This window comes from Pseudorasbora parva, chromosome 18, assembly GCF_024679245.1.
Source record: "Pseudorasbora parva isolate DD20220531a chromosome 18, ASM2467924v1, whole genome shotgun sequence".
In the NCBI taxonomy this organism is placed as follows: domain Eukaryota; kingdom Metazoa; phylum Chordata; class Actinopteri; order Cypriniformes; family Gobionidae; genus Pseudorasbora; species Pseudorasbora parva.
Window position 1 is genome coordinate 37837069 of NC_090189.1, and position 7538 is coordinate 37844606.

Below are 7538 nucleotides of genomic sequence, written 5' to 3' on the forward strand. Positions count from 1 at the left end.
GTTGATTTTTATCCTCTGGCTGCTTACAATGCTGGCGGAAGATGCATGGTTGTACCAAAGAGATTTTTACTTTGTTGATTACTTGGTTGTTCTAAACTTAACAATTCTGCTCATATTGTCCCCTGTCCTCCAGGTTGCAATGTTGCTGCGAGTCATTCTTTCACCTGACAACCTTAGAAAAATATCTGTGCCTACCCCATCCTCAGTAGAAGAACTTTGCACGTGTCTGTGTGAAAAATTGCAAATAGAGAAAGGCTTTACCATTCAGTATGAAGATCCAGATTTCAATAATCATCTTTGCAATTTGCATGACATCTCCGAGCTTACACCAGAAAAAGCTACTTTGAGACTTCATTGGGAATTATTTTTAACCCCAATTTCAGTGCATTCTGAATCGACAGATCCCCCTGCAGATGCAGAAAGCCCATTATCTGTCCAACCATCTACATCAGCAACTTCCTCAGATTCAACACAGGCCACTTCTCTATTTAGGTCAGAGCATTGGCCAAGCAAGTTTCCAATACCCTGCTTCTCCTATGATGTGGAACTAAAGCTTCAGAAAGCCAATGAAGAATACGAGAAAAATGGAAAGTCCTTAACTGTCTCAAGAGACATCTTGATTTAAGTATTGGGCAAGTTGGCAGAAGCCATATACACATTTAAGGCATACCCAAAGGACACTGATTTGAAGAAGATTGCATCTGCATTGATAGAGAAGGATCCCTGCCTTAAACGTCCTGGATCTGAAACTGGATGTAAAGGATGGACATTAAGTTTGAAGAACAAAATGCAAAATTACCATCAAAAACTTTGTGAGCTTGGTTGTGCAGAATTGATACTGAATAGACGAGATGCATCCAAACAAACACTGAAAAGACCACGAAGATCTGAACTGAACTTTCTTCCTGACATTCCAACTGGTTTTGATGAAGAAGCTTTGGAGAATGAACGCAAATGGATGGAAGAAGAGGTGAAGAATAAAGATGTGAACATGCGTGCTTTAAACACAAAGATGGATTTCACCTTCTCTCTTACCCAGCCAACACGTGTATGTGGGGCCCACATGGGTTAAACATGGGTTACAGGGGTACAGAGTGGGCATGGGCTCAAAATGGGCATCTTATCTGGGGCCCACTTGGGTGAACTAAGTAGGTCCCACATGGGCAAACCCAGCTGGGCTCCACATGTGGGACCTAGTTGGTTCACCAATGGGAAATGAGTACATGGGTTGAAAATGGGCTACACAGCTAATTCATTTTTACCAAAAAGACAAGTGCAAACACAGTCAATTCCAAAGGTTGATTACATGGGTAGATAGCACACAAATATGCAACCTTGAAATAATTATTTTATTTTCACACTTTAACACAATGTGACTTCAATCTAATAAAAATCTAAAAATTCCAACACAATTGCAATTTTACCTAATTTTCAACCATGAATGAATGTCACTCACTGACGATGGCCTATTACCGAAAGTCTCCTCCAAAGGCTGAATGTTCTCTCTAAATGTGCACTCGTGGCCGGGAACCACAGAACATTTTTTCTATATATTATTTTGTAAACATAAGTCTATACATTTTCTTTTTTTTTTTTTTTTTTTTGAAATGCAAGTTATTTGTAGATTAATGTAACAAGTCATTGTTGTCCATTGTATTTTGTAGACCTAAGTTAAATTCTATAGTTAAAGTTCTATAGCCTACATTAGTTATTTTTGTAAAGCAAGCTATTTGTAAACTAACCAGAGTAATACTATACATTGTTTATTTTTGATATGTAACTTGAAATGTGTTGCTGTGTTTTATTTTTGTGAAAAAAAATAAAAGAGAAGTGGTTGTTCTGTACATTGTTTATTTGTTAATGCAATTTCTAATTTGTACATTAAACTAATTCTTCTATACATATATTTTCCGGTCAAATTAAAATGTGTAAATTAAAATACTTTGGTCTATACATTACATAAAGTAGGCTACTTTTTACAACTATTTATACGGTATAATTTAGGTTTAACATCAGAAAGAACACAAATTTAAATTAACAGATAAAACAGAAGACAACATTTGTATGTAGGCTACACTTTCATTGAGCTGAGTGGGAGACCATGCTGGTCCGGGATGGGCTGCACAATAGAGACCCTGGCTCAGCCAGAGGGACATCATCCGAGTTGTGTCCACTGTCTTCATGTTTGCTGGACTGAATCAGTCGATGCCATGTCATAAAAAGTACAACGCATTTGAATAATCAAAAAAAAAAAAAAAAAAAAAAGAAGTAGGCTGGGCTACTTCAATAAAGTCTTGGACGTAAATATATAAATGTGAAAATGTATTGTAACGGTTACATTTAACATAAGAAATAATATGTTAACTAAACCATAGGTTAGGCTTTAAACCTGGTCATTGTCTGGTCTCCTGATGTCGCAGGAATCCGCTCAAAATTCATAAAAAGCGAATAAAAAAATCTATTAAAAAAAACACTATTTTGCCTCCATTTCTCCTTTTAAAATCCCTTCACAAACCTGCTGTCAGTGGTCACACACCTGCTATAGGTCATTTAATGACGCTTGGTTCAGTGTTGCCAAGTCTGAAATTTGGCTACTTTTACACTATTATTGCTGTGGAATGATTGTTGCCTGTAGTCCACAGGTTTGAGTTGGCTTTACCCTAGCAATATTTCTATCTCCCATCCGCCGGGTTTTGGCGCATTTTGGCCGTGATTCCGCAACTTTTTATTTGCAATTGGAGGGGTTTTGTTGTGTGGACCTGGCAACCCTGTATCTCGGCCGGTTTGGCTTTCGAAGCGCGCACATTGGCCCTCATTTATCAATCTTGCGTAGAAACTGGTGTATATGTTGGCGTAAGATTATGCTTACACTCCTCTCATCGCCTGATTTATGAAACTGTGCGCACCTCTGCAATTCAGGTGTACGCAATACTTGCCCTTGATAAATCCCGCGGCTGAAAACGATCGTCATTAGAATAACACGCCCCTATATATTCAAGTCTCCGCCTCCCCCACGCCCTCATTTTACGCCATGGACAAACAGAAGACGGCAAAGAAGCGAAACTTCTCCGACGTGGAGATCGGGCGCGCTCAATCATCTCTCTAGTCCACTAGTCAGGGCACTGATTAGGGCATAAGTCAATGGGCTGACTCCCTGATCACTGACGATCCTATTGAGATGATTGAGACGTGCGCCCATCGAGATCACCAGGGAAGTGGAAAAAAAAACCCGAAATTGTTTTATTTGGGAGTTTAAAGAGTGGAATTAAAGGCACCTACAAAAACAAAATATGGACACAAATAACGAGTACTGTTTTTTTTTTTTTTTTTTTTTTTTTATTAACAAAAGACTGCAAAATACAAAACTCTCGTAGGGGAAAGATAATATACATACGTATATACAAATGTCAAAAAAAAAACAAAAGGTAATAACGAGTACTGTTAATAGTGTGGAGATTGAGAAGCGCACTCCAGCAGTTTAAAGCTGTTTGGATGATAATTACCATCAATGCATTATTTTACAGCACGTTTTGAAACAATTAGCATTTAATTTCGTATCACGGCACATGTATTGGGGTGTACAATAGTGATGATGATGTGATGTGGAGTAAGATTCATTCACATTAATAATTACATGACAATTTGTAAGATTCTTCTTTTTATTATTATGATTATTATTCTTAATGACGCTTGTTATTTAGAAGAAGAATGTCGCTTTTTATTGATTTTATTATTATTTAAAAGAAGAAGGTTATTTTTATTATTTTGTCAGTCTGAATTATTTTAGTCCCAGTCCGTGCGCAGCTGCTGGGCCAGACGGGCCTGAAACGTCAGATAAAGCGCACAGGCTTGCGACTGGAGAATACATATGCCTACAAATCAAACGCTTTGGTAAAGTCACAAAAAGTAAACATTGACGTTCATGTTGCACAAAAATAAACTATGAATGTTGTTTTTGTGGTTTTTAACAGTGGGTCATATAGCATATCTTGTCAGTGCGTTTTGTGGTGTTAGGAATTGCTTTTCTGCGCATTTTTCCACTAACTCAAACGTGCGTACACCACCTCCTGAGCTGGCGTAGGATTTGAGCGTGCCGTACGCCAACGTCCATATTGATAAATCTCAAAGTCACCGTGGGTTTGGGTGTACGCAAGGTGTACGCTGGAAATTTGGTGTACGCACTTTTGATAAATGAGGGCCATTGTCACAGCCTCTGTCACTTTGCTGAAAGACAGGATTTCTTGCTGACTGCCAGTGGATTCAAGGTAAGAACAAACAATTTCTAAACTGAAATGTTAATTAAAGTACATTGTTTTCAAAGCATAAGGTTAATCATAGATTTTTTTAAGTTAAAATTTTAGTTAGACTTCGCTAAATCGTGGCATTTTCCGGCGCCATGACCAAACGATAAGCATAACTGTACCCTATTATAGAAATAATCTTATTTTCTTATAATTAGTAGTATACAAACTGTGAATTATTACAAATATTTTGGAGACTTCAGCATTGAAATTGTAGGCTACCACTGTTTTCCGATATAAATCCCTCAATGGTAGTAATTTCTTAGTTTGTGTAAAGTGTGCACATCAAACTCCCAGAATGAAAGCAGGACTTATTTATATTTCCAATGTAATTATGAGACAAGCGTTCCTGCCTATGTGCTTCTTTTCCTTTTTTATTTAGTGTTAATTTAAATAACAAATGCACAAAAGATTACCAATATAAGCGTTATTTATATATTTTTTTGAGAGGCGCCTTTTTAAAATGGTTTTCTGTAAGCAGTGAGCGTTTTGCGGGCTGTTTATGCGTTTATAAAGAAGGGCTATGAGCGCATGAACCAAAAAAAAAAAAAAAAAAAAACACCTCTAAGCAGCAAAGCGTCCGACGTCATCTCGTTTTTTAACACTCAAGAATACTGTTCCAAATAATTTACATTGGCTTCTGAAGGATTTGGTAATACTTGAGTCATAGTAATAGTTCGGATCTTCACTTAATAATTAATTAGGCTATATGCATCATTCTAATTATTAATCTGAATGTAGTTCTTCTCAAAGAGGTATGACATTTTTTGTCATTGATTAGCTAATAATTAATTGAACTGAAAACAGTAGAAAAAAAAAGGAAATAAGTAATTGGTTATGTAAGAAATTAGGGCTATTTCCCCCAAATATAAATCTCAAATTTCTCCTGAGTCCCACCAGCCCTGCACAGTTTGTATGTCTCCCTCATCTATCACACCTGATTCAAATCATGAGCTCATTAGCAGAAACTGCAAAACCTGAAATGGGTGTGTCAGCCCCCTCCACCTTCAACTCCTTTAACGGGTGTTACTCCAGACCGCACCAGGACAGTTCTGCAAGGTGCCAGTTCTTCATTTAGAGATAAGACATAATGCTTTTATCCAAAATAATGAAATCCAATTTCTCAACTGTTTACATTTACTTTAGACATAACCGACTGTGTTTACAAGAAAACTTGAAAACTTGATGGGAATAACTATTTATGATTAAATGATGACACAAATTTAGTTTTTAGGTAAACCATCCCTTTAAATATTGCCCTGTGCCCTTGTTTCTGTGTTTGATTGGTATATAATAAACCTTTGGAGCAAAAATGTTGCTCTTGTCACTTTTGTAAAAATCCACAGAAACCATTTGTGTATAGCAGATATTATATCTGATACCATTATTTTATTTCCTGAAAAATGTCAAAGTGCAGATAACTCCTTTTTGTTGGAATTGAATCTCACTTTAATGCTCTTTAAATATTTTACAGGAAGCTTGAAAAAAAATGTGCTTACAAACTCTATTACCAGAAGAGACGCAGAAAAGGCAGTGTCAAAGTGGCTAATCGGTGCCAGGGACAGGGGAGGACACCGCACTGTGAGGGCACGTGGTGGACAGCAAGACGGGTAAATAATTTAAGACTTGCTTGGTTTTAAATGGTAATAAAAACTATAAAAAGATAAGAATGATAGTGCATATCAATACTAATTCAAAATTGTTTTACCATTTGAGAGCTGTTACATACAGTGCAGATGAGGGACGTTGATTTTACTGATCTTTTTTTTTTCAATCATATATCACTCATAAATGATTAAATACAAAAAGAATAGTAGCTATTAAGATTGATGTGATTTGGAATGCCTGATAAAAAAATATGATCAGAAAATCAACGTGCCTGAAAATCTGCACGCAGTGTAGAGCGACCGTAACTTGTTACAGTGACTTGTCCTGGAATCTGTCAGCTCTGCATACCCACTTCAGGTCTTGCATAATCTCAGGTCTTCTATAATAAGCTGATAAGATGAATCAGATGTATTAGATGAGGAAGACATACAAAGGCTGCATCTGACAACTTATGCAGCTGACTCGTTGCCTCTCCGACCTATCAGCCAACGACTTAACAGGCAGCGCTTAGATAGTAAGGTACCTCACAAAACTGATTTCGGACAGACTTATGAGGCAGCACAATGGTTTAATGATCTACAACAAAACAGAAAGAGCATTGGTAACAGCATGTATTTTCTACAATACTAATTTCTCATCAAAATTACTTCAAAAGTGGTAAAAGTTGGTCAAAATGTACTTTTTTGCACAGCCAGTATGTTCAGTGCTGAGGGTATTTCAGGACAGATTTACAAACTTCTGATCTAGACCAACTTCATGTGGGGTACCAAAAGGCTTTAAGTGTGAAAAGGGGAATAAAAAAAGTGGAACAATGGTTGATTTAATTTATTTTGTCTTTTCAAAGGGTCGTTGGGAGGCCGACGACAGAGGAGTGAGGAGCTGCACTGTTTTCTTTTTCCATTTTGTTTGTGAAATACATTATTTTTGAGTGTTCAGATATGCAATTTATGTCAAATTAAGTTTGTCAGGAGCTTCATTTTAATGTATACATTTTTTATTGTTGATATTTTTGTGTTATAAAGTTATAAATGTTATAATAGTCATATTTGAATTGTTCCTAATAAACCTTGATTAATAACGTAAATCATAAACTGGTTTCAGTTCATTGAATACCTTTAACATTTGAATGTAGTTAGTGGATTACATGTAATGTTTGTATTACGGGGTTTACTGTAAAATAAGGTAACCCAAACAGAAAATGTGCAAGCCCATATATATACCCGTTGTGGCCCATAAGAGCCCAACATTACACCTATCTGGGTCCCGTCATCAGCCCATATGGGCAGACCCATGTAGGCCCCAAATGGGTTCTACCTGGGTTAACCATGTGGGCCCGGTATGAGCCCATCAAGATACCCACCATCAACCCTTCTGGGCAAACCCATGTGGGGCCTCCATGGAAACTGAGGACAAAATTAGCTGGGTCCCAGTTGGGTAGCCCAGGTGGGCCCCAGATATCAGCCCATGAGCAACCCCTTTGGGCCCCACATGGGTGTGTTGGCTGGGTAGAAGACGTGAGGTTGTTGAAGATCAGCCTCTTGTATCAACACTCAAACAACGATGGCCAGCACTCTTTAATGAGGAACAGGTATGTTTCCTAAGGTAATATTGTACATACAGTTGTTTTGT

The 7538-nt window shown here is 37.4% G+C and overlaps 1 long non-coding RNA gene across 1 annotated transcript; it reads left to right on the top strand.

Annotated features, from left to right (window-relative positions):
- The first annotated feature begins 4059 nt into the window (after nt 1–4059).
- On the top strand, nt 4060–7208 carry LOC137046571 (uncharacterized). The gene is made up of 3 exons (XR_010899007.1): nt 4060–4265; nt 5776–5911; nt 6754–7208. It is a non-coding gene; the product is annotated as an uncharacterized lncRNA (long non-coding RNA).
- Nucleotides 7209–7538: the final 330 nt, after the last annotated feature.